Raw genomic sequence first — 25691 nt, 5'->3', positions numbered from 1 at the left:
CCCCGAACCCCGAGGAGGCGTCACAGCCACGATTCTTCCTACGTGGTCTCGGTGCCAAGCAGCGCCCCCTACTCCGCCAGGGAAGGACACCGTTCACCTGGGGAGGGGGTCCCTCTTGCGAGGCGACCATCTCCTCAGGGACTAAAGTAATAGTTCCTTCAACTGCCCAGATTTGCTGCTTACGTTGTCTCTTTTTCGTAGAGAGAGACAACCCGGACGTCCAGAGGCTTCTCCCACCCCAATCGGAGGAGCCAGCTGAAGGATGGCGTTCCGGCCAACCCAGGAGACCAGGAGGCACAATGCGGTGCGCTTCACAAGGACCCAGCAAGAGGAAACGGAACCAGGACTGACGAGACTGGAGTTCAGCCGGACCATTCTTCAGAGGGGTATGGGTTTTTCCCCTTCTGACTTGAATTGTTTGGTGAAATTGCCAGGGCTTAAGGAAGTGTTTGAGGTCAGTTTTAGGAACCCCCAAAAGTTACAAGAAATGTGGTCCTTTTGGGGGGAGAATAAATATCTCGCTCCATACAAAGAATTTTGTGTGGATGCACTGACAGACAGAGAAATGAAAGTTGTTACTGTCCAATTTTTCAATGAGGCTGTTAGCGACTATGATATTACAACATGGCTTAACCGCTATGGGAGGGTGTCATCAGAAGGGAGGAAAATTACAGATGAAGATGGGGTTTGGACAGGAGCCAGAAAGTGGCTGGTACGCCTTAATGTTGATCCATCGGGCATTGGAGGCGTCCGCCACATTCCAAACTCCATAGTGTTAGGGCCCAACAGAGGGCTGGTATTCTATAATGGGATGCCAAAACTCTGCAGGAAATGTGGGGAATTAGGACACCTGGCGGCCGCATGTACTGTAGTCAAGTGCAGGAACTGCGGCGCCCCCCACGAGACCAGCCACTGCAGAGAAGAGAGGCAGTGCAATTTGTGTGGAAAAAAGGGGCACCTGTTTAAGGACTGCCCCTCTTCCTATGCCAACATGGCCAGAGCCAGCAAGGCAAATACCAACAAGCCTAGGCCTGAGCAGGAAGAGGGAGCAAGTAACAAAGATCAGTCCACATCACCACCAACAGTATCCAAGACCCAGACTCCAGCACCACCATCATCACCAGCACCCCCCTCACCCCCCCGCCCCCGAGACATGTCCCGTTTTACGAGGACCCCTTCCCCCAGCCCAGAGAGAGAGTACAACAGCTACTCCACTAGCTCCTCCAGTAGCTCCTCTGATGCAGAACACGAGGCAGGGAGGGAGCCCGGACCCAGCAGCGGCCCCCCCCTGAGTAGGGCCCTCTCAGCGCCAGCACTCCCCCTCGGCTCTCGTTATGACGCCATAAGGATTGAGTCCGTGGGGGAGGAAAGCGAAAGCGACAGTGAAAGTGAGAGTGAGAAGGAGGGGAAGGGAGTGAAGAACCAGCAGAGGGTGGGGAAAAGAAAGGGTAGAGACGAGGGGGGGAAAAGAAAGAAGATCAGGATCAAAGACAGCAAGTTGCAGGTGCCCCCCATAGATCCAAAACCAGCTAATGTCCACACAAAGTCCCCAGTCTTGCCCTCGCAGGCAGAGACGGAGGCGAGTGGGACGGCTACACTGCCGCCTAGTGGGCAGGTAGCAGCCAGCCAGGGCATCCCCAGCCAGCCTTCCCAGTCGTTGGCACAAACCCTAGCACACCTCGCAGAAGAGGTGTTCACTAATGCACCGAGGGAGAGGTCGGGGTCAACACCTTCCCTGACCAGCAGTACCTCGGTAGCAATGACCCTCTTCAAGCGAAGGGCCTCCCTTCAAAGCATCCTTGACCCCCTCCCTTGTATGGGCAAAACCAGGGGCCCCCTAGAGGTCCTCCTAGATACAGCACTGGAGGACATGGGAATACCCCTGGACGCGGTAAGCCAGAAGTCTGCTAACAGCTCCAATTCAACAGACGGTAACAGCCAAAGAATGCTGTCTGTCATAACCCCCCCCCAGGACAAAGCTGACCCACACGTTCCGAGGGGCCCTGAGCAAGTTCCACCAGACTTACCTTGTGGGGAGTTGAATAGCCCCAACAACTCCAAGTACTGTGCATATAAAGACGGTGCCTTCTTGGACGAGGCAGCAGTGAGTACCTTCTCAGGGGTGATGGGAGTTGCAAATAAGCCCAAGCCCCCTCGAAGCAAGCGTAGAGCTAAGAGTAGGAAGAGTGTCCAGACCTCCCAATCATAGTCGCTATGGGGTGGACGCAACGACTCCTTTTCTTGTTAGCTACCCTGATGGCCCTGATATGTGTGTCTGTTAATGTCAGGAGCATCAGGGAGACACAAAAAAGATTTGATGTACTAAACTATCTAGCTAACTTGAAAGCAGATCTCATCTTTCTGCAGGAGTGTGGTATTTCGTCGAGCCCTGATTATAGGGACCTGAAGGAGAGTTGGACCCTGGGGGACTCCTTCTGGTCGGGCTCCAACATAGCCAGAGCCGACGGAGTAGGTATCCTGTTTAAAAACCCATTTATTACCTCCCGCAGCAGCAGGGAGGTAGAACCTGGTAGAATTCTGAGCGTGGATGTGACATACAACAACACTCCCCTCAGACTGGTCAATGTCTACGCACCCACTAACCAAAACGAAAGAGTTCAATTTTTTCCACAGCTGCGTCCACTCCTGCTGGGGAACGTACCCGTCATCGTGTCAGGTGACTTCAATTGTGCTCTGAGGGACGTAGACCGGAGCAGGCCACGCAACGACCGCTCTAGTAGAGTTTTGTCCTCCGTAATATCTGATTTCTCCCTGTGTGATGCAGGTAAGGACCTGGTGCCTCCCTTTACCTGGGTGAGCTCATCTGGGACCTCCTTCTCCCGTATAGATCTCGTCCTGCATACCAGCTCCCTTACGAAGACGGCAGTAGACACCCAGGCCGTCTTCTTCTCTGACCATAGGCTCCTGCAGGTAACATTGCAGGTCCCTCAGACCTCCCAGATGGGGTCAGGGGTCTGGAAATTAAACACCTCCTTACTCGATGACCCCTCCATAGCTGCAGCCTATAAGAGCAGGCTTGTTGAGTGGACCACTTTGCGTGACCTATTCAACTCCCCTATAGAGTGGTGGGAGATGGTCAAAATGAGAACTAAGGGTTATTTCATAGCAGCAGGCAAGAGGAAAGCAAAAGAAAGGAGGGCCAAATATAAACACCTGAATGCTGCCCTCCAGCGTCTGAGCCTGCTTCAGCTTCGGGGGTTCCCTGTAAGCGACGAGATAGCCCAGACCAAGCTAGATCTTTCAGTGCTTTGTAGGGAGGAACAACGAAAGGTCATGCACAATGCAAAAGTGCAAAAAATGGAGGAAGACGAAAAGTGTACTCGCTTCTTCTTCCAGAAAACGAGGGAGAAGCGGCACTTGATGTCCTCCATGCTCGACAGCAGGGGGAGGATAGTAGAGGATAGTGAGGGAGTGAAAAAAGTGGTAGAGAACTTCTATAGGGACCTGTATAACATCAAAGCTACAGATGACACCCTGATAGAGTGGTTCCTGAGCCAGTTGGAGCCTGACTCAGTGCGGGACGACGAGGAGGAGGAGAAGGACCCAGAACTCACGCTGGAGGAGCTCACCCAGGCGGTTAAGACCATGAACACCGGTAAGACGCCAGGTCCAGATGGCATCCCGGGTGAGTATTACCATCTTTTTTGGGACACGCTAAAAGTCCATTTAGCGGAGGTCTACAGAGCGGTCTACAGGGAGAAGCGGTTGGGCCCTTCTATGCGGGAGAGTGTAATTACTCTCCTTCATAAGAAAGGGGAAGTTAAAGATCTACGGAATTGGCGCCCAATCAGCCTCCTTTGCGTGGATTACAAGATACTAGCCAAAGCTCTGATGCTCCGGCTACAAGTACACCTCCCTTTGGTCATTGGCCCTGACCAGGCTTGTGGCGTCCCAGGGAGGTCCATCACGGATATTTTAATGTTAACAAGGGACATTCTGGCTTATTCTAGAGAACGGAACCATCCCCTCTGCCTGTTCAACCTTGACCAGGAGAAGGCGTTCGATAGGGTAAGCCATGAATATATGTACAAAGTGATGGACCAGATGAAATTCGCTCCTGGACTTAGGGAGTGGGTTAAAACCATATATACAAACATTAGTACCCGAGTCTTGGTGAACAGGCACCTGACTGGTAAAATATCTATCCAGTCAGGGGTCAGACAGGGTTGCCCACTATCCCCACTGCTATATGTCGTGTGCATTGAACCCCTCCTGCAGGCAATTCGTAGGGATACCAATATAACTGGTTTCCAGCTGCCTGGATCCAACGGGGTCCAGGTCAAAACAACAGCATATATGGACGATGTGTCACTCATTTGCACCAACACATCGTCGGTACCTCGGATTAGTAATATCCTTGAGAAGTACTGCACGGCGACCGGGGCAGTGATTAATAAGTCCAAGAGCGAAGTCTACGTGTCTAAAAATTGGCAGGTAGATAGGGAACTGTCGGACATGTACCCTGTCAAAAAGGACAAAATCAAGATTCTGGGCCTCATTTTCGAGAACAATAGCTCGGGGGCCCAGAGCTGGACGGCGGCCATTAACCAGGTCCGTAAAAAGATTGGCGGATGGAGCACAAGATCCTTAACAATGACGGGTAGAGTATTAATAACCAAGTCTATACTGTTCCCCATCCTCTCTTATGTAGGAAAAATCTTTCCCCCAGACAGGACCACCAAAAAAGTGGTGGACCGCATTATCCACCGCTTTATCTGGGGCAGCAAGATGGAGAGGGTAAAGCGAGCCACTCTGAGTAAAGCCGACAAGAAGGGAGGTAAGGGGGTCCCGGACGTTGTGCAGCTCACCCGAGTGCAGGGGCTCACGCAAACTATCAAGAACATCCAGGCCCTGGACAGGAAGGTATGTTACATGAATCGTTTCTATTTTGCCACCTGTCTCAGGGCCTTGGGCCTCTGCACTATTGATAACACCGTGCCGTACTCCTGGGACCCCCCCATTGTATTATAGAACCTTAAGGGACACTATATATAAATTGGGCTTAGATAAAGCAAAATTGGCCTCCTGGGAATACAAGGCTGTAACTAAATATCTTGCCGGTTCCCAGGAAATTGAAAAAGTAGCTACTTTCTCCCTCACCCAAAGCCAAAAAATCTGGGAGAATGTGTCTCACAGCTGCCTCAGTAATGTCCAGAAGGATATAGCATGGAACACCGTCCACAGTGCACTCCCCACTCGAGCGTTCATGTTCAGGAGGGGACTAGCCCAAGTAGAAACATGCCCCTATGCAAAGTGCCGCAAGAGAGAAACACCAGCCCATATCTTCTGGGAGTGTGATGTGGCTGGCAGTGTCTGGCTCTCTGTCTCTGTCTTCCTAAACAGGTTTGCTGACACGGCCAAGATGACCGCTGAGACTGTGCTCTATGGGCCTGCGGGAGGAATCACTACCAGCACAGCTAAGTGCGTTTGGCGTGTCATCAATGTTGTCAAGCAGATCCTGTGGGAAGGCCGTAACGTCTGTGTCTATCACAAGCAGGAGCTAGACACTATCACCACGACCAGAAGGGCACAAACTCTTATCAAGGACTTTGTAATTCTGGACATCCGGACCCTCGGGAAGGACAAGGCCTGCGCGGAGTGGAGGATCGCCGGACTTCAGGACGTGAAGATGGAATAAAGGAAAAAACTGGAACCGCTAGCTCCTAGGAGCGGGACTACGGGGCACCGCTAAGCCTTTTATTTATTTTGTCATGCCAGCATTCCGCCCTTTTTAGCTGGCATGACCGTTTTTGAACGGTGCCCTGGTTTTATGTAGTCTTTTTGTTTCAGTTTTATGGATTTTGATTTGATTTATTTTGAATGTTTTATTTGATTTTTGTTTTGTTTTGTTTTATGTATCTAAAAGATTTTTAATGTTAACTATTAAAAGTTACATTTTAAGTGTTTTAAAATTTTAGAATTTTAACTCACTGTTTTATACACTGTCCCTTTTCCCCTGTCCCTGTTTTAGATCTAGTTTTATGTTCACTTTTGAACCTTTTTAGAGAGCACTCCCCGGCCCTCACAAGCACTGGTTTTTTATAGATGGTTCTTTTTTTCCAGTCACTTTTAAAACAGCACAGGTTTTTTTCATGTTGATTTTAATCTGTGTCTGTTTTAACCATGTACAAAGCACAATTGTCTTGGTGTTTTTAAATGTATTTTAAATGCTTTTAAAACAAAATGTATGTCTGTATGCATGAATGTCATCTTTAAAAGAAATGTAAAATGAATGAAAAAACGAATGGGTGTAAATGTAAAAAAATGTAAAATCTCAATAAAAGAGTATTTTACTAAAGATTTCCGTGGAGAGGAGCATTTATGAGTTCAATGCAATTTTTGGCTAGCCCTGCCCCTCGGGGTGGGGCTCGACATGGGTTTAAAAGCAGAACGAGCACAGCGGCGCCGGCCGTGTTAATAATTAGAGCCTGGCACCTTTTTTTTTCTTTTTCTTTTTTTTTTCTTTTTCCCATTTTTCCCCTCAGTCCAAGAAGCGAGTACCCCGGCAGCTCCGGCGGGCGGCCGCGCCCGGGGCGTTTGGTCAAAACCATTGTGGGCATCGCTTCTCGGCCTCTTGGCTCAGATCAAGTGTAGTATCTGTTCTTATCAGTTTAATATCTGATACGTCCCCCATAGGGGGACCCGTCTATATTAAATTGATTTTTGGAAGCAGGAGATGGACCGGGGCTTGCTCCGTCCACTCCACGCATCGACCCGGTATTGCAGTACCTCCGGGAACGGTGCACAAGAAAGGTCAAAAAAGAGAGAGACAGACAGGCAGGCAGGGCAGGCAGGCAGGCAGGCAGACAGGCAGACAGACAGGCAGACAGAGAGACAGAGAGACAGAGAGAGCGCTAGCCAGCCTCTCCCTCTCCTTTTTTGGGTTGTATTTTTCCCGCTCTTTTTGTTGTTTTTTTTTTTTTTTTTTTTTTTTTTTTTTGTTTGTTTGTTTGTTTGTTCCAAATAAGGAAGGCAGGCCTGCCTAACTGATGGACAGTCTGCTCTGCTCACGCAGCAGGCCAGTGTACCCAGAAGGCCTTGCGCTCGTGGGAGGAGGAGGACGAGCGCAGCGGTAAAGCAGAAACGGAGCTGTTTAGTGGGGCAAGGAGCCCTCGCTTTCAAGGCGGCAGCAGCAGCAAAGCGCCCCTTTGCCGGGACCGAACGGCACTTGCGTTTTGGGAAGAGTTCCCTGTTTTGTTTGGTTTTGTTTGGCCTTGCCGCCGGGTAGAGGAGAAGGCCTTTGGGCCGGCCGGAAGGGCTGGGCTACCAGTAAAACCACACTCTGGCTTCTCTTCAGTTCGAATAAATCTTTCTAAGACTAAGGCTTAGAGGGTAGTGGCATTGCCCGCTCCCTCCGAGGGTCTGTGAGAGGTTTGTTCGGGTGAGGAGGAACAGAATTTTTTTTTATTTTTGACTGGCTTTCTTCAGCTCGGCAACTTTTTGGAAGACTAATGCTCAGTCTGTTTTGGCTTGCCCAATCCAGGCCGAGGGTCTTTCAAGATTTTGTTGACTGTTGAGAGCAGTTTTTTCTTTTTCAGGCGGTTCCAGTTTTTTCTTTTTCAGGCTTTTCCAGACGTTCCTGGAGTTAGAGAGAAGGAGGACCTACCATCCAGACGACCTTTGAGGACCCTTTGATGACCTAGACGACCTCATCCCCAGCCCTTGATTGTAATCGAGATCCAGACCGAGAGAGCAGCAGGCGCCCAGCAGAGGGCGCCATCTGGGAGGAGCAGAGGGCGGCCCCGGACCCCGAGGAGGCGTCACAGCCACGATTCTTCCTACGTGGTCTCGGTGCCAAGCAGCGCCCCTACTCCGCCAGGGAAGGACACCGTTCACCTGGGGAGGGGGTCCCTCTTGCGAGGCGACCATCTCCTCAGGGACTAAAGTAATAGTTCCTTCAACTGCCCAGATTTGCTGCTTACGTTGTTTCTTTTCCGTAGAGAGAGACAACCCGGACGTCCAGAGGCTTCTCCCACCCCAATCGGAGGAGCCAGCTGAAGGATGGCGTTCCGGCCAACCCAGGAGACTAGGAGGCACAATGCGGTGCGCTTCACAAGGACCCAGCAAGAGGAAACGGAACCAGGACTGACGAGACTGGAGTTCAGCCGGACCATTCTTCAGAGGGGTATGGGTTTTTCCCCTTCTGACTTGAATTGTTTGGTGAAATTGCCAGGGCTTAAGGAAGTGTTTGAGGTCAGTTTTAGGAACCCCCAAAAGTTACAAGAAATGTGGTCCTTTTGGGGGGAGAATAATATCTCGCTCCATACAAAGAATTTTGTGTGGATGCACTGACAGACAGAGAAATGAAAGTTGTTACTGTCCAATTTTTCAATGAGGCTGTTAGCGACTATGATATTACAACATGGCTTAACCGCTATGGGAGGGTGTCATCAGAAGGGAGGAAAATTACAGATGAAGATGGGGTTTGGACAGGAGCCAGAAAGTGCTGGTACGCCTTAATGTTGATCCATCGGGCATTGGAGGCGTCCGCCACATTCCAAACTCCATAGTGTTAGGGCCCAACAGAGGGCTGGTATTCTATAATGGGATGCCAAAACTCTGCAGGAAATGTGGGGAATTAGGACACCTGGCGGCCGCGTGTACTGTAGTCAAGTGCAGGAACTGCGGCGCCCCCCACGAGACCAGCCACTGCAGAGAAGAGAGGCAGTGCAATTTGTGTGGAAAGAAGGGGCACCTGTTTAAGGACTGCCCCTCTTCCTATGCCAACATGGCCAGAGCCAGCAAGGCAAACACAAACAAGCCTAGGCCTGAGCAGGAAGAGGGAGCAAGTAACAAAGATCAGTCCACATCACCACCAACAGTATCCAAGACCCAGACTCCAGCACCACCATCATCACCAGCACCCCCCTCACCCCCCCGCCCCCGAGACATGTCCCGTTTTACGAGGACCCCTTCCCCCAGCCCAGAGAGAGAGTACAACAGCTACTCCACTACTCCACTAGCTCCTCCAGTAGCTCCTCTGATGCAGAACACGAGGCAGGGAGGGAGCCCGGACCCAGCAGCGGCCCCCCCCCTGAGTAGGGCCCTCTCAGCGCCAGCACTCCCCCTCGGCTCTCGTTATGACGCCATAAGGATTGAGTCCGTGGGGGAGGAAAGCGAAAGCGACAGTGAAAGTGAGAGTGAGAAGGAGGGGAAGGGAGTGAAGAACCAGCAGAGGGTGGGGAAAAGAAAGGGTAGAGACGAGGGGGGGAAAAGAAAGAAGATCAGGATCAAAGACAGCAAGTTGCAGGTGGCCCCCATAGATCCAAAACCAGCTAATGTCCACACAAAGTCCCCAGTCTTGCCCTCGCAGGCAGAGACGGAGGCGAGTGGGACGGCTACACTGCCGCCTAGTGGGCAGGTAGCAGCCAGCCAGGGCATCCCCAGCCAGCCTTCCCAGTCGTTGGCACAAACCCTAGCACACCTCGCAGAAGAGGTGTTCACTAATGCACCGAGGGAGAGGTCGGGGTCAACACCTTCCCTGACCAGCAGTACCTCGGTAGCAATGACCCTCTTCAAGCGAAGGGCCTCCCTTCAAAGCATCCTTGACCCCCTCCCTTGTATGGGCAAAACCAGGGGCCCCCTAGAGGTCCTCCTAGATACAGCACTGGAGGACATGGGAATACCCCTGGACGCGGTAAGCCAGAAGTCTGCTAACAGCTCCAATTCAACAGACGGTAACAGCCAAAGAATGCTGTCTGTCATAACCCCCCCCCAGGACAAAGCTGACCCACACGTTCCGAGGGGCCCTGAGCAAGTTCCACCAGACTTACCTTGTGGGGAGTTGAATAGCCCCAACAACTCCACGTACTGTGCATATAAAGACGGTGCCTTCTTGGACGAGGCAGCAGTGAGTACCTTCTCAGGGGTGATGGGAGTTGCAAATAAGCCCAAGCCCCCTCGAAGCAAGCGTAGAGCTAAGAGTAGGAAGAGTGTCCCGACCTCCCAATCATAGTCGCTATGGGGTGGACGGAGCGACTCCTTTTCTTGTTAGCTACCCTGATGGCCCTGATATGTGTGTCTGTTAATGTCAGGAGCATCAGGGAGAGACAAAAAAGATTTGATGTACTAAACTATCTAGCTAACTTGAAAGCAGATCTCATCTTTCTGCAGGAGTGTGGTATTTCGTCGAGCCCTGATTATAGGGACCTGAAGGAGAGTTGGACCCTGGGGGACTCCTTCTGGTCGGGCTCCAACATAGCCAGAGCCGACGGAGTAGGTATCCTGTTTAAAAACCCATTTATTACCTCCCGCAGCAGCAGGGAGGTAGAACCTGGTAGAATTCTGAGCGTGGATGTGACATACAACAACACTCCCCTCAGACTGGTCAATGTCTACGCACCCACTAACCAAAACGAAAGAGTTCAATTTTTTCCACAGCTGCGTCCACTCCTGCTGGGGAACGTACCCGTCATCGTGTCAGGTGACTTCAATTGTGCTCTGAGGGACGTAGACCGGAGCAGGCCACGCAACGACCGCTCTAGTAGAGTTTTGTCCTCCGTAATATCTGATTTCTCCCTGTGTGATGCAGGTAAGGACCTGGTGCCTCCCTTTACCTGGGTGAGCTCATCTGGGACCTCCTTCTCCCGTATAGATCTCGTCCTGCATACCAGCTCCCTTATGAAGACGGCAGTAGACACCCAGGCCGTCTTCTTCTCTGACCATAGGCTCCTGCAGGTAACATTGCAGGTCCCTCAGACCTCCCAGATGGGGTCAGGGGTCTGGAAATTAAACACCTCCTTACTCGATGACCCCTCCATAGCTGCAGCCTATAAGAGCAGGCTTGTTGAGTGGACCACTTTGCGTGACCTATTCAACTCCCCTATAGAGTGGTGGGAGATGGTCAAAATGAGAACTAAGGGTTATTTCATAGCAGCAGGCAAGAGGAAAGCAAAAGAAAGGAGGGCCAAATATAAATACCTGAATGCTGCCCTCCAGCGTCTGAGCCTGCTTCAGCTTCGGGGGTTCCCTGTAAGCGACGAGATAGCCCAGACCAAGCTAGATCTTTCAGTGCTTTGTAGGGAGGAACAACGAAAGGTCATGCACAATGCAAAAGTGCAAAAAATGGAGGAAGACGAAAAGTGTACTCGCTTCTTCTTCCAGAAAACGAGGGAGAAGCGGCACTTGATGTCCTCCATGCTCGACAGCAGGGGGAGGATAGTAGAGGATAGTGAGGGAGTGAAAAAAGTGGTAGAGAACTTCTATAGGGACCTGTATAACATCAAAGCTACAGATGACACCCTGATAGAGTGGTTCCTGAGCCAGTTGGAGCCTGACTCAGTGCGGGACGAGGAGGAGGAGGAGAAGGACCCAGAACTCACGCTGGAGGAGCTCACCCAGGCGGTTAAGACCATGAACACCGGTAAGACGCCAGGTCCAGATGGCATCCCGGGTGAGTATTACCATCTTTTTTGGGACACGCTAAAAGTCCATTTAGCGGAGGTCTACAGAGCGGTCTACAGGGAGAAGCGGTTGGGCCCTTCTATGCGGGAGAGTGTAATTACTCTCCTTCATAAGAAAGGGGAAGTTAAAGATCTACGGAATTGGCGCCCAATCAGCCTCCTTTGCGTGGATTACAAGATACTAGCCAAAGCTCTGATGCTCCGGCTACAAGTACACCTCCCTTTGGTCATTGGCCCTGACCAGGCTTGTGGCGTCCCAGGGAGGTCCATCACGGATATTTTAATGTTAACAAGGGACATTCTGGCTTATTCTAGAGAACGGAACCATCCCCTCTGCCTGTTCAACCTTGACCAGGAGAAGGCGTTCGATAGGGTAAGCCATGAATATATGTACAAAGTGATGGACCAGATGAAATTCGCTCCTGGACTTAGGGAGTGGGTTAAAACCATATATACAAACATTAGTACCCGAGTCTTGGTGAACAGGCACCTGACTGGTAAAATATCTATCCAGTCAGGGGTCAGACAGGGTTGCCCACTATCCCCACTGCTATATGTCGTGTGCATTGAACCCCTCCTGCAGGCAATTCGTAGGGATACCAATATAACTGGTTTCCAGCTGCCTGGATCCAACGGGGTCCAGGTCAAAACAACAGCATATATGGACGATGTGTCACTCATTTGCACCAACACATCGTCGGTACCTCGGATTAGTAATATCCTTGAGAAGTACTGCACGGCGACCGGGGCAGTGATTAATAAGTCCAAGAGCGAAGTCTACGTGTCTAAAAATTGGCAGGTAGATGGGGAACTGTCGGACATGTACCCTGTCAAAAAGGACAAAATCAAGATTCTGGGCCTCATTTTCGAGAACAATAGCTCGGGGGCCCAGAGCTGGACGGCGGCCATTAACCAGGTCCGTAAAAAGATTGGCGGATGGAGCACAAGATCCTTAACAATGACGGGTAGAGTATTAATAACCAAGTCTATACTGTTCCCCATCCTCTCTTATGTAGGAAAAATCTTTCCCCCAGACAGGACCACCAAAAAAGTGGTGGACCGCATTATCCACCGCTTTATCTGGGGCAGCAAGATGGAGAGGGTAAAGCGAGCCACTCTGAGTAAAGCCGACAAGAAGGGAGGTAAGGGGGTCCCGGACGTTGTGCAGCTCACCCGAGTGCAGGGGCTCACGCAAACTATCAAGAACATCCAGGCCCTGGACAGGAAGGTATGTTACATGAATCGTTTCTATTTTGCCACCTGTCTCAGGGCCTTGGGCCTCTGCACTATTGATAACACCGTGCCGTACTCCTGGGACCCCCCATTGTATTATAGAACCTTAAGGGACACTATATATAAATTGGGCTTAGATAAAGCAAAATTGGCCTCCTGGGAATACAAGGCTGTAACTAAATATCTTGCCGGTTCCCAGGAAATTGAAAAAGTAGCTACTTTCTCCCTCACCCAAAGCCAAAAAATCTGGGAGAATGTGTCTCACAGCTGCCTCAGTAATGTCCAGAAGGATATAGCATGGAACACCGTCCACAGTGCACTCCCCACTCGAGCGTTCATGTTCAGGAGGGGACTAGCCCAAGTAGAAACATGCCCCTATGCAAAGTGCCGCAAGAGAGAAACACCAGCCCATATCTTCTGGGAGTGTGATGTGGCTGGCAGTGTCTGGCTCTCTGTCTCTGTCTTCCTAAACAGGTTTGCTGACACGGCCAAGATGACCGCTGAGACTGTGCTCTATGGGCCTGCGGGAGGAATCACTACCAGCACAGCTAAGTGCGTTTGGCGTGTCATCAATGTTGTCAAGCAGATCCTGTGGGAAGGCCGTAACGTCTGTGTCTATCACAAGCAGGAGCTAGACACTATCACCACGACCAGAAGGGCACAAACTCTTATCAAGGACTTTGTAATTCTGGACATCCGGACCCTCGGGAAGGACAAGGCCTGCGCGGAGTGGAGGATCGCCGGACTTCAGGACGTGAAGATGGAATAAAGGAAAAAACTGGAACCGCTAGCTCCTAGGAGCGGGACTACGGGGCACCGCTAAGCCTTTTATTTATTTTGTCATGCCAGCATTCCGCCCTTTTTAGCTGGCATGACCGTTTTTCAACGGTGCCCTGGTTTTATGTAGTCTTTTGTTTCAGTTTTATGGACTTTTATTTGATTTACGTTGAATGTTTTATTTGATTTTGTTTTGTTTTGTTTTATGTATCTTTAAGATTTTTAATGTAAACTATTAAAAGTTACATTTTAAGTGTTTTAAAATTTTAGAATTTTAACTCACTGTTTTATACACTGTCCCTTTTCCCCTGTCCCTGTTTTAGATCTAGTTTTATGTTCACTTTTGAACCTTTTAGAGAGCACTCCCCGGCCCTCACAAGCACTGGTTTTTTATAGATGGTTCTTTTTTTCCAGTCACTTTTAAAACAGCACAGGTTTTTTTCATGTTGATTTTAATCTGTGTCTGTTTTAACCATGTACAAAGCACAATTGTCTTGGTGTTTTTAAATGTATTTTAAATGCTTTTAAAACAAAATGTATGTCTGTATGCATGAATGTCATCTTTAAAAGAAATGTAAAATGAATGAAAAAACGAATGGGTGTAAATGTAAAAAAATGTAAAATCTCAATAAAAGAGTATTTTACTAAAGATTTCCGTGGAGAGGAGCATTTATGAGTTCAATGCAATTTTTGGCTAGCCCTGCCCCTCGGGGTGGGGCTCGACATGGGTTTAAAAGCAGAACGAGCACAGCGGCGCCGGCCGTGTTAATAATTAGAGCCTGGCACCTTTTTTTTTCTTTTTCTTTTTTTTTTCTTTTTCCCATTTTTCCCCTCAGTCCAAGAAGCGAGTACCCCGGCAGCTCCGGCGGGCGGCCGCGCCCGGGGCGTTTGGTCAAAACCATTGTGGGCATCGCTTCTCGGCCTCTTGGCTCAGATCAAGTGTAGTATCTGTTCTTATCAGTTTAATATCTGATACGTCCCCCATAGGGGGACCCGTCTATATTAAATTGATTTTTGGAAGCAGGAGATGGAACCGGGGCTTGCTCCGTCCACTCCACGCATCGACCCGGTATTGCAGTACCTCCGGGAACGGTGCACAAGAAAGGTCAAAAAAGAGAGAGACAGACAGGCAGGCAGACAGACAGGCAGACAGAGAGACAGAGAGAGCGCTAGCCAGCCTCTCCCTCTCCCTTTTTCTGGGTTGTATTTTTTCCCGCTCTTTTTGTTGTTTTTTTTTTTTTTTTTTTTTTTTTTTTTTTGTTTGTTTGTTTGTTTGTTCCAAATAAGGAAGGCAGGCCTGCCTAACTGATGGACAGTCTGCTCTGCTCACGCAGCAGGCCAGTGTACCCAGAAGGCCTTGCGCTCGTGGGAGGAGGAGGACGAGCGCAGCGGTAAAGCAGAAACGGAGCTGTTTAGTGGGGCAAGGAGCCCTCGCTTTCAAGGCGGCAGCAGCAGCAAAGCGCCCCTTTGCCGGGACCGAACGGCACTTGCGTTTTGGGAAGAGTTCCCTGTTTTGTTTGGTTTTGTTTGGCCTTGCCGCCGGGTAGAGGAGAAGGCCTTTGGGCCGGCCGGAAGGGCTGGGCTACCAGTAAAACCACACTCTGGCTTCTCTTCAGTTCGAATAAATCTTTCTAAGACTAAGGCTTAGAGGGTAGTGGCATTGCCCGCTCCCTCCGAGGGTCTGTGAGAGGTTTGTTCGGGTGAGGAGGAACAGAATTTTTTTTTATTTTTGACTGGCTTTCTTCAGCTCGGCAACTTTTTGGAAGACTAATGCTCAGTCTGGTTTTGGCTTGCCCAATCCAGGCCGAGGGTCTTTCAAGATTTTGTTGACTGTTGAGAGCAGTTTTTTCTTTTTCAGGCGGTTCCAGTTTTTTTCTTTTTCAGGCTTTTCCAGACGTTCCTGGAGTTAGAGAGAAGGAGGACCTACCATCCAGACGACCTTTGAGGACCCTTTGATGACCTAGACGACCTCATCCCCAGCCCTTGATTGTAATCGAGATCCAGACCGAGAGAGCAGCAGGCGCCCAGCAGAGGGCGCCATCTGGGAGGAGCAGAGGGCGGCCCCGGACCCCGAGGAGGCGTCACAGCCACGATTCTTCCTACGTGGTCTCGGTGCCAAGCAGCGCCCCCTACTCCGCCAGGGAAGGACACCGTTCACCTGGGGAGGGGGTCCCTCTTGCGAGGCGACCATCTCCTCAGGGACTAAAGTAATAGTTCCTTCAACTGCCCAGATTTGCTGCTTACGTTGTTTCTTTTCCGTAGAGAGAGACAACCCGGACGTCCAGAGGCTTCTCCCACCCCAATCGGAGGAGCCAGCTGAAGGATGGCGTTCCGGCCAACCCAGGAGACTAGGAGGCACAATGCGGTGCGCTTCACAAGGACCCAGCAAGAGGAAACGGAACCAGGACTGACGAGACTGGAGTTCAGCCGGACCATTCTTCAGAGGGGTATGGGTTTTTCCCCTTCTGACTTGAATTGTTTGGTGAAATTGCCAGGGCTTAAGGAAGTGTTTGAGGTCAGTTTTAGGAACCCCCAAAAGTTACAAGAAATGTGGTCCTTTTGGGGGGAGAATAAATATCTCGCTCCATACAAAGAATTTTGTGTGGATGCACTGACAGACAGAGAAATGAAAGTTGTTACTGTCCAATTTTTCAATGAGGCTGTTAGCGACTATGATATTACAACATGGCTTAACCGCTATGGGAGGGTGTCATCAGAAGGGAGGAAAATTACAGATGAAGATGGGGTTTGGACAGGAGCCAGAAAGTGGCTGGTACGCCTTAATGTTGATCCATCGGGCATTGGAGGCGTCCGCCACATTCCAAACTCCATAGTGTTAGGGCCCAACAGAGGGCTGGTATTCTATAATGGGATGCCAAAACTCTGCAGGAAATGTGGGGAATTAGGACACCTGGCGGCCGCGTGTACTGTAGTCAAGTGCAGGAACTGCGGCGCCCCCCACGAGACCAGCCACTGCAGAGAAGAGAGGCAGTGCAATTTGTGTGGAAAGAAGGGGCACCTGTTTAAGGACTGCCCCTCTTCCTATGCCAACATGGCCAGAGCCAGCAAGGCAAACACAAACAAGCCTAGGCCTGAGCAGGAAGAGGGAGCAAGTAACAAAGATCAGTCCACATCACCACCAACAGTATCCAAGACCCAGACTCCAGCACCACCATCATCACCAGCACCCCCCTCACCCCCCCGCCCCCGAGACATGTCCCGTTTTACGAGGACCCCTTCCCCCAGCCCAGAGAGAGAGTACAACAGCTACTCCACTAGCTCCTCCAGTAGCTCCTCTGATGCAGAACACGAGGCAGGGAGGGAGCCCGGACCCAGCAGCGGCCCCCCCCTGAGTAGGGCCCTCTCAGCGCCAGCACTCCCCCTCGGCTCTCGTTATGACGCCATAAGGATTGAGTCCGTGGGGGAGGAAAGCGAAAGCGACAGTGAAAGTGAGAGTGAGAAGGAGGGGAAGGGAGTGAAGAACCAGCAGAGGGTGGGGAAAAGAAAGGGTAGAGACGAGGGGGGGAAAAGAAAGAAGATCAGGATCAAAGACAGCAAGTTGCAGGTGGCCCCCATAGATCCAAAACCAGCTAATGTCCACACAAAGTCCCCAGTCTTGCCCTCGCAGGCAGAGACGGAGGCGAGTGGGACGGCTACACTGCCGCCTAGTGGGCAGGTAGCAGCCAGCCAGGGCATCCCCAGCCAGCCTTCCCAGTCGTTGGCACAAACCCTAGCACACCTCGCAGAAGAGGTGTTCACTAATGCACCGAGGGAGAGGTCGGGGTCAACACCTTCCCTGACCAGCAGTACCTCGGTAGCAATGACCCTCTTCAAGCGAAGGGCCTCCCTTCAAAGCATCCTTGACCCCCTCCCTTGTATGGGCAAAACCAGGGGCCCCCTAGAGGTCCTCCTAGATACAGCACTGGAGGACATGGGAATACCCCTGGACGCGGTAAGCCAGAAGTCTGCTAACAGCTCCAATTCAACAGACGGTAACAGCCAAAGAATGCTGTCTGTCATAACCCCCCCCCAGGACAAAGCTGACCCACACGTTCCGAGGGGCCCTGAGCAAGTTCCACCAGACTTACCTTGTGGGGAGTTGAATAGCCCCAACAACTCCACGTACTGTGCATATAAAGACGGTGCCTTCTTGGACGAGGCAGCAGTGAGTACCTTCTCAGGGGTGATGGGAGTTGCAAATAAGCCCAAGCCCCCTCGAAGCAAGCGTAGAGCTAAGAGTAGGAAGAGTGTCCCGACCTCCCAATCATAGTCGCTATGGGGTGGACGGAGCGACTCCTTTTCTTGTTAGCTACCCTGATGGCCCTGATATGTGTGTCTGTTAATGTCAGGAGCATCAGGGAGACACAAAAAAGATTTGATGTACTAAACTATCTAGCTAACTTGAAAGCAGATCTCATCTTTCTGCAGGAGTGTGGTATTTCGTCGAGCCCTGATTATAGGGACCTGAAGGAGAGTTGGACCCTGGGGGACTCCTTCTGGTCGGGCTCCAACATAGCCAGAGCCGACGGAGTAGGTATCCTGTTTAAAAACCCATTTATTACCTCCCGCAGCAGCAGGGAGGTAGAACCTGGTAGAATTCTGAGCGTGGATGTGACATACAACAACACTCCCCTCAGACTGGTCAATGTCTACGCACCCACTAACCAAAACGAAAGAGTTCAATTTTTTCCACAGCTGCGTCCACTCCTGCTGGGGAACGTACCCGTCATCGTGTCAGGTGACTTCAATTGTGCTCTGAGGGACGTAGACCGGAGCAGGCCACGCAACGACCGCTCTAGTAGAGTTTTGTCCTCCGTAATATCTGATTTCTCCCTGTGTGATGCAGGTAAGGACCTGGTGCCTCCCTTTACCTGGGTGAGCTCATCTGGGACCTCCTTCTCCCGTATAGATCTCGTCCTGCATACCAGCTCCCTTATGAAGACGGCAGTAGACACCCAGGCCGTCTTCTTCTCTGACCATAGGCTCCTGCAGGTAACATTGCAGGTCCCTCAGACCTCCCAGATGGGGTCAGGGGTCTGGAAATTAAACACCTCCTTACTCGATGACCCCTCCATAGCTGCAGCCTATAAGAGCAGGCTTGTTGAGTGGACCACTTTGCGTGACCTATTCAACTCCCCTATAGAGTGGTGGGAGATGGTCAAAATGAGAACTAAGGGTTATTTCATAGCAGCAGGCAAGAGGAAAGCAAAAGAAAGGAGGGCCAAATATAAATACCTGAATGCTGCCCTCCAGCGTCTGAGCCTGCTTCAGCTTCGGGGGTTCCCTGTAAGCGACGAGATAGCCCAGACCAAGCTAGATCTTTCAGTGCTTTGTAGGGAGGAACAACGAAAGGTCATGCACAATGCAAAAGTGCAAAAAATGGAGGAAGACGAAAAGTGTACTCGCTTCTTCTTCCAGAAAACGAGGGAGAAGCGGCACTTGATGTCCTCCATGCTCGACAGCAGGGGGAGGATAGTAGAGGATAGTGAGGGAGTGAAAAAAGTGGTAGAGAACTTCTATAGGGACCTGTATAACATCAAAGCTACAGATGACACCCTGATAGAGTGGTTCCTGAGCCAGTTGGAGCCTGACTCAGTGCGGGACGAGGAGGAGGAGGAGAAGGACCCAGAACTCACGCTGGAGGAGCTCACCCAGGCGGTTAAGACCATGAACACCGGTAAGACGCCAGGTCCAGATGGCATCCCGGGTGAGTATTACCATCTTTTTTGGGACACGCTAAAAGTCCATTTAGCGGAGGTCTACAGAGCGGTCTACAGGGAGAAGCGGTTGGGCCCTTCTATGCGGGAGAGTGTAATTACTCTCCTTCATAAGAAAGGGGAAGTTAAAGATCTACGGAATTGGCGCCCAATCAGCCTCCTTTGCGTGGATTACAAGATACTAGCCAAAGCTCTGATGCTCCGGCTACAAGTACACCTCCCTTTGGTCATTGGCCCTGACCAGGCTTGTGGCGTCCCAGGGAGGTCCATCACGGATATTTTAATGTTAACAAGGGACATTCTGGCTTATTCTAGAGAACGGAACCATCCCCTCTGCCTGTTCAACCTTGACCAGGAGAAGGCGTTCGATAGGGTAAGCCATGAATATATGTACAAAGTGATGGACCAGATGAAATTCGCTCCTGGACTTAGGGAGTGGGTTAAAACCATATATACAAACATTAGTACCCGAGTCTTGGTGAACAGGCACCTGACTGGTAAAATATCTATCCAGTCAGGGGTCAGACAGGGTTGCCCACTATCCCCACTGCTATATGTCGTGTGCATTGAACCCCTCCTGCAGGCAATTCGTAGGGATACCAATATAACTGGTTTCCAGCTGCCTGGATCCAACGGGGTCCAGGTCAAAACAACAGCATATATGGACGATGTGTCACTCATTTGCACCAACACATCGTCGGTACCTCGGATTAGTAATATCCTTGAGAAGTACTGCACGGCGACCGGGGCAGTGATTAATAAGTCCAAGAGCGAAGTCTACGTGTCTAAAAATTGGCAGGTAGATGGGGAACTGTCGGACATGTACCCTGTCAAAAAGGACAAAATCAAGATTCTGGGCCTCATTTTCGAGAACAATAGCTCGGGGGCCCAGAGCTGGACGGCGGCCATTAACCAGGTCCGTAAAAAGATTGGCGGATGGAGCACAAGATCCTTAACAATGACGGGTAGAGTATTAATAACCAAGTCTATACTGTTCCCCATCCTCTCTTATGTAGGAAAAATCTTTCCCCCAGACAGGACCACCAAAAAAGTGGTGGACCGCATTATCCACCGCTTTATCTGGGGCAGCAAGATGGAGAGGGTAAAGCGAGCCACTCTGAGTAAAGCCGACAAGAAGGGAGGTAAGGGGGTCCCGGACGTTGTGCAGCTCACCCGAGTGCAGGGGCTCACGCAAACTATCAAGAACATCCAGGCCCTGGACAGGAAGGTATGTTACATGAATCGTTTCTATTTTGCCACCTGTCTCAGGGCCTTGGGCCTCTGCACTATTGATAACACCGTGCCGTACTCCTGGGACCCCCCATTGTATTATAGAACCTTAAGGGACACTATATATAAATTGGGCTTAGATAAAGCAAAATTGGCCTCCTGGGAATACAAGGCTGTAACTAAATATCTTGCCGGTTCCCAGGAAATTGAAAAAGTAGCTACTTTCTCCCTCACCCAAAGCCAAAAAATCTGGGAGAATGTGTCTCACAGCTGCCTCAGTAATGTCCAGAAGGATATAGCATGGAACACCGTCCACAGTGCACTCCCCACTCGAGCGTTCATGTTCAGGAGGGGACTAGCCCAAGTAGAAACATGCCCCTATGCAAAGTGCCGCAAGAGAGAAACACCAGCCCATATCTTCTGGGAGTGTGATGTGGCTGGCAGTGTCTGGCTCTCTGTCTCTGTCTTCCTAAACAGGTTTGCTGACACGGCCAAGATGACCGCTGAGACTGTGCTCTATGGGCCTGCGGGAGGAATCACTACCAGCACAGCTAAGTGCGTTTGGCGTGTCATCAATGTTGTCAAGCAGATCCTGTGGGAAGGCCGTAACGTCTGTGTCTATCACAAGCAGGAGCTAGACACTATCACCACGACCAGAAGGGCACAAACTCTTATCAAGGACTTTGTAATTCTGGACATCCGGACCCTCGGGAAGGACAAGGCCTGCGCGGAGTGGAGGATCGCCGGACTTCAGGACGTGAAGATGGAATAAAGGAAAAAACTGGAACCGCTAGCTCCTAGGAGCGGGACTACGGGGCACCGCTAAGCCTTTTATTTATTTTGTCATGCCAGCATTCCGCCCTTTTTAGCTGGCATGACCGTTTTTCAACGGTGCCCTGGTTTTATGTAGTCTTTTGTTTCAGTTTTATGGACTTTTATTTGATTTACGTTGAATGTTTTATTTGATTTTGTTTTGTTTTGTTTTATGTATCTTTAAGATTTTTAATGTAAACTATTAAAAGTTACATTTTAAGTGTTTTAAAATTTTAGAATTTTAACTCACTGTTTTATACACTGTCCCTTTTCCCCTGTCCCTGTTTTAGATCTAGTTTTATGTTCACTTTTGAACCTTTTAGAGAGCACTCCCCGGCCCTCACAAGCACTGGTTTTTTATAGATGGTTCTTTTTTTCCAGTCACTTTTAAAACAGCACAGGTTTTTTTCATGTTGATTTTAATCTGTGTCTGTTTTAACCATGTACAAAGCACAATTGTCTTGGTGTTTTTAAATGTATTTTAAATGCTTTTAAAACAAAATGTATGTCTGTATGCATGAATGTCATCTTTAAAAGAAATGTAAAATGAATGAAAAAACGAATGGGTGTAAATGTAAAAAAATGTAAAATCTCAATAAAAGAGTATTTTACTAAAGATTTCCGTGGAGAGGAGCATTTATGAGTTCAATGCAATTTTTGGCTAGCCCTGCCCCTCGGGGTGGGGCTCGACATGGGTTTAAAAGCAGAACGAGCACAGCGGCGCCGGCCGTGTTAATAATTAGAGCCTGGCACCTTTTTTTTTCTTTTTCTTTTTTTTTTCTTTTTCCCATTTTTCCCCTCAGTCCAAGAAGCGAGTACCCCGGCAGCTCCGGCGGGCGGCCGCGCCCGGGGCGTTTGGTCAAAACCATTGTGGGCATCGCTTCTCGGCCTCTTGGCTCAGATCAAGTGTAGTATCTGTTCTTATCAGTTTAATATCTGATACGTCCCCCATAGGGGGACCCGTCTATATTAAATTGATTTTTGGAAGCAGGAGATGGAACCGGGGCTTGCTCCGTCCACTCCACGCATCGACCCGGTATTGCAGTACCTCCGGGAACGGTGCACAAGAAAGGTCAAAAAAGAGAGAGACAGACAGGCAGGCAGACAGACAGGCAGACAGAGAGACAGAGAGAGCGCTAGCCAGCCTCTCCCTCTCCCTTTTTCTGGGTTGTATTTTTTCCCGCTCTTTTTGTTGTTTTTTTTTTTTTTTTTTTTTTTTTTTTTTGTTTGTTTGTTTGTTTGTTCCAAATAAGGAAGGCAGGCCTGCCTAACTGATGGACAGTCTGCTCTGCTCACGCAGCAGGCCAGTGTACCCAGAAGGCCTTGCGCTCGTGGGAGGAGGAGGACGAGCGCAGCGGTAAAGCAGAAACGGAGCTGTTTAGTGGGGCAAGGAGCCCTCGCTTTCAAGGCGGCAGCAGCAGCAAAGCGCCCCTTTGCCGGGACCGAACGGCACTTGCGTTTTGGGAAGAGTTCCCTGTTTTGTTTGGTTTTGTTTGGCCTTGCCGCCGGGTAGAGGAGAAGGCCTTTGGGCCGGCCGGAAGGGCTGGGCTACCAGTAAAACCACACTCTGGCTTCTCTTCAGTTCGAATAAATCTTTCTAAGACTAAGGCTTAGAGGGTAGTGGCATTGCCCGCTCCCTCCGAGGGTCTGTGAGAGGTTTGTTCGGGTGAGGAGGAACAGAATTTTTTTTTATTTTTGACTGGCTTTCTTCAGCTCGGCAACTTTTTGGAAGACTAATGCTCAGTCTGGTTTTGGCTTGCCCAATCCAGGCCGAGGGTCTTTCAAGATTTTGTTGACTGTTGAGAGCAGTTTTTTCTTTTTCAGGCGGTTCCAGTTTTTTTCTTTTTCAGGCGGTTCCGGCTTTTCCAGACGTTCCTGGAGTTAGAGAGAAGGAGGACCTACCATCCAGACGACCTTTGAGGACCCTTTGATGACCTAGACGACCTCATCCCCAGCCTTTGATTGTAATCGAGATCCAGACCGAGAGAGCAGCAGGCGCCCAGCAGAGGGCGCCATCTGGGAGGAGCAGAGGGCGGCCCCGGACCCCGAGGAGGCGTCACAGCCACGATTCTTCCTACGTGGTCTCGGTGCCAAGCAGCGCCCCCTACTCCGCCAGGGAAGGACACCGTTCACCTGGGGAGGGGGTCCCTCTTGCGAGGCGACCATCTCCTCAGGGACTAAAGTAATAGTTCCTTCAACTGCCCAGATTTGCTGCTTACGTTGTCTCTTTTTCGTAGAGAGAGACAACCCGGACGTCCAGAGGCTTCTCCCACCCCAATCGGAGGAGCCAGCTGAAGGATGGCGTTCCGGCCAACCCAGGAGACCAGGAGGCACAATGCGGTGCGCTTCACAAGGACCCAGCAAGAGGAAACGGAACCAGGACTGACGAGACTGGAGTTCAGCCGGACCATTCTTCAGAGAGGTATGGGTTTTTCCCCTTCTGACTTGAATTGTTTGGTGAAATTGCCAGGGCTTAAGGAAGTGTTTGAGGTCAGTTTTAGGAACCCCCAAAAGTTACAAGAAATGTGGTCCTTTTGGGGGGAGAATAAATATCTCGCTCCATACAAAGAATTTTGTGTGGATGCTCTGACAGACAGAGAAATGAAAGTTGTTACTGTCCAATTTTTCAATGAGGCTGTTAGCGACTATGATATTACAACATGGCTTAACCGCTATGGGAGGGTGTCATCAGAAGGGAGGAAAATTACAGACGAAGATGGGGTTTGGACAGGAGCCAGAAAGTGGCTGGTACGCCTTAATGTTGATCCATCGGGCATTGGAGGCGTCCGCCACATTCCAAACTCCATAGTGTTAGGGCCCAACAGAGGGCTGGTATTCTATAATGGGATGCCAAAACTCTGCAGGAAATGTGGGGAATTAGGACACCTGGCGGCCGCGTGTACTGTAGTCAAGTGCAGGAACTGCGGCGCCCCCTACGAGACCAGCCACTGCAGAGAAGAGAGGCAGTGCAATTTGTGTGGAAAGAAGGGGCACCTGTTTAAGGACTGCCCCTCTTCCTATGCCAACATGGCCAGAGCCAGCAAGGCAAATACGAACAAGCCTAGGCCTGAGCAGGAAGAGGGAGCAAGTAACAAAGATCAGTCCACATCACCACCAACAGTATCCAAGACCCAGACTCCAGCACCACCATCATCACCAGCACCCCCCTCACCCCCCCGCCCCCGAGACATGTCCCGTTTTACGAGGACCCCTTCCCCCAGCCCAGAGAGAGAGTACAACAGCTACTCCAGTAGCTCCTCCAGTAGCTCCTCTGATGCAGAACACGAGGCAGGGAGGGAGCCCGGATCCAGCAGCGGCCCCCCCCTGAGTAGGGCCCTCTCAGCGCCAGCACTCCCCCTCGGCTCTCGTTATGACGCCATAAGGATTGAGTCCGTGGGGGAGGAAAGCGAAAGCGACAGTGAAAGTGAGAGTGAGAAGGAGGGGAAGGGAGTGAAGAACCAGCAGAGGGTGGGGAAAAGAAAGGGTAGAGACGAGGGGGGGAAAAGAAAGAAGATCAGGATCAAAGACAGCAAGTTGCAGGTGGCCCCCATAGATCCAAAACCAGCTAATGTCCACACAAAGTCCCCAGTCTTGCCCTCGCAGGCAGAGACGGAGGCGAGTGGGACGGCTACACTGCCGCCTAGTGGGCAGGTAGCAGCCAGCCAGGGCATCCCCAGCCAGCCTTCCCAGTCGTTGGCACAAACCCTAGCACACCTCGCAGAAGAGGTGTTCACTAATGCACCGAGGGAGAGGTCGGGGTCAACACCTTCCCTGACCAGCAGTACCTCGGTAGCAATGACCCTCTTCAAGCGAAGGGCCTCCCTTCAAAGCATCCTTGACCCCCTCCCTTGTATGGGCAAAACCAGGGGCCCCCTAGAGGTCCTCCTAGATACAGCACTGGAGGACATGGGAATACCCCTGGACGCGGTAAGCCAGAAGTCTGCTAACAGCTCCAATTCAACAGACGGTAACAGCCAAAGAATGCTGTCTGTCATAACCCCCCCCCAGGACAAAGCTGACCCACACGTTCCGAGGGGCCCTGAGCAAGTTCCACCAGACTTACCTTGTGGGGAGTTGAATAGCCCCAACAACTCCACGTACTGTGCATATAAAGACGGTGCCTTCTTGGACGAGGCAGCAGTGAGTACCTTCTCAGGGGTGATGGGAGTTGCAAATAAGCCCAAGCCCCCTCGAAGCAAGCGTAGAGCTAAGAGTAGGAAGAGTGTCCCGACCTCCCAATCATAGTCGCTATGGGGTGGACGCAGCGACTCCTTTTCTTGTTAGCTACCCTGATGGCCCTGATATGTGTGTCTGTTAATGTCAGGAGCATCAGGGAGACACAAAAAAGATTTGATGTACTAAACTATCTAGCTAACTTGAAAGCAGATCTCATCTTTCTGCAGGAGTGTGGTATTTCGTCGAGCCCTGATTATAGGGACCTGAAGGAGAGTTGGACCCTGGGGGACTCCTTCTGGTCGGGCTCCAACATAGCCAGAGC

General features: G+C 50.6%; 3 non-coding genes across 3 annotated transcripts; all 3 read left to right on the top strand.

The window, feature by feature from the left end:
• The first annotated feature begins 6579 nt into the window (after positions 1–6579).
• LOC131697083 (U2 spliceosomal RNA) lies at positions 6580–6772 on the top strand. Its single transcript, XR_009306965.1, has one exon. It is a non-coding gene; the product is annotated as a U2 spliceosomal RNA (small nuclear RNA).
• A 7570-nt stretch (positions 6773–14342) lies between these two features.
• On the top strand, positions 14343–14536 carry LOC131696938 (U2 spliceosomal RNA). The gene has a single exon (XR_009306822.1). It is a non-coding gene; the product is annotated as a U2 spliceosomal RNA (small nuclear RNA).
• A 7533-nt stretch (positions 14537–22069) lies between these two features.
• Positions 22070–22263, top strand: LOC131697331 (U2 spliceosomal RNA). The gene has a single exon (XR_009307177.1). It is a non-coding gene; the product is annotated as a U2 spliceosomal RNA (small nuclear RNA).
• Positions 22264–25691: the final 3428 nt, after the last annotated feature.

This window comes from Acipenser ruthenus, chromosome 13 (assembly GCF_902713425.1).
Source record: "Acipenser ruthenus chromosome 13, fAciRut3.2 maternal haplotype, whole genome shotgun sequence".
Classification (NCBI taxonomy): Eukaryota; Metazoa; Chordata; class Actinopteri; order Acipenseriformes; family Acipenseridae; genus Acipenser; species Acipenser ruthenus.
Note: the sequence above shows the minus strand (reverse complement) of the source record. Positions and strands in the feature narration are given on the sequence as shown.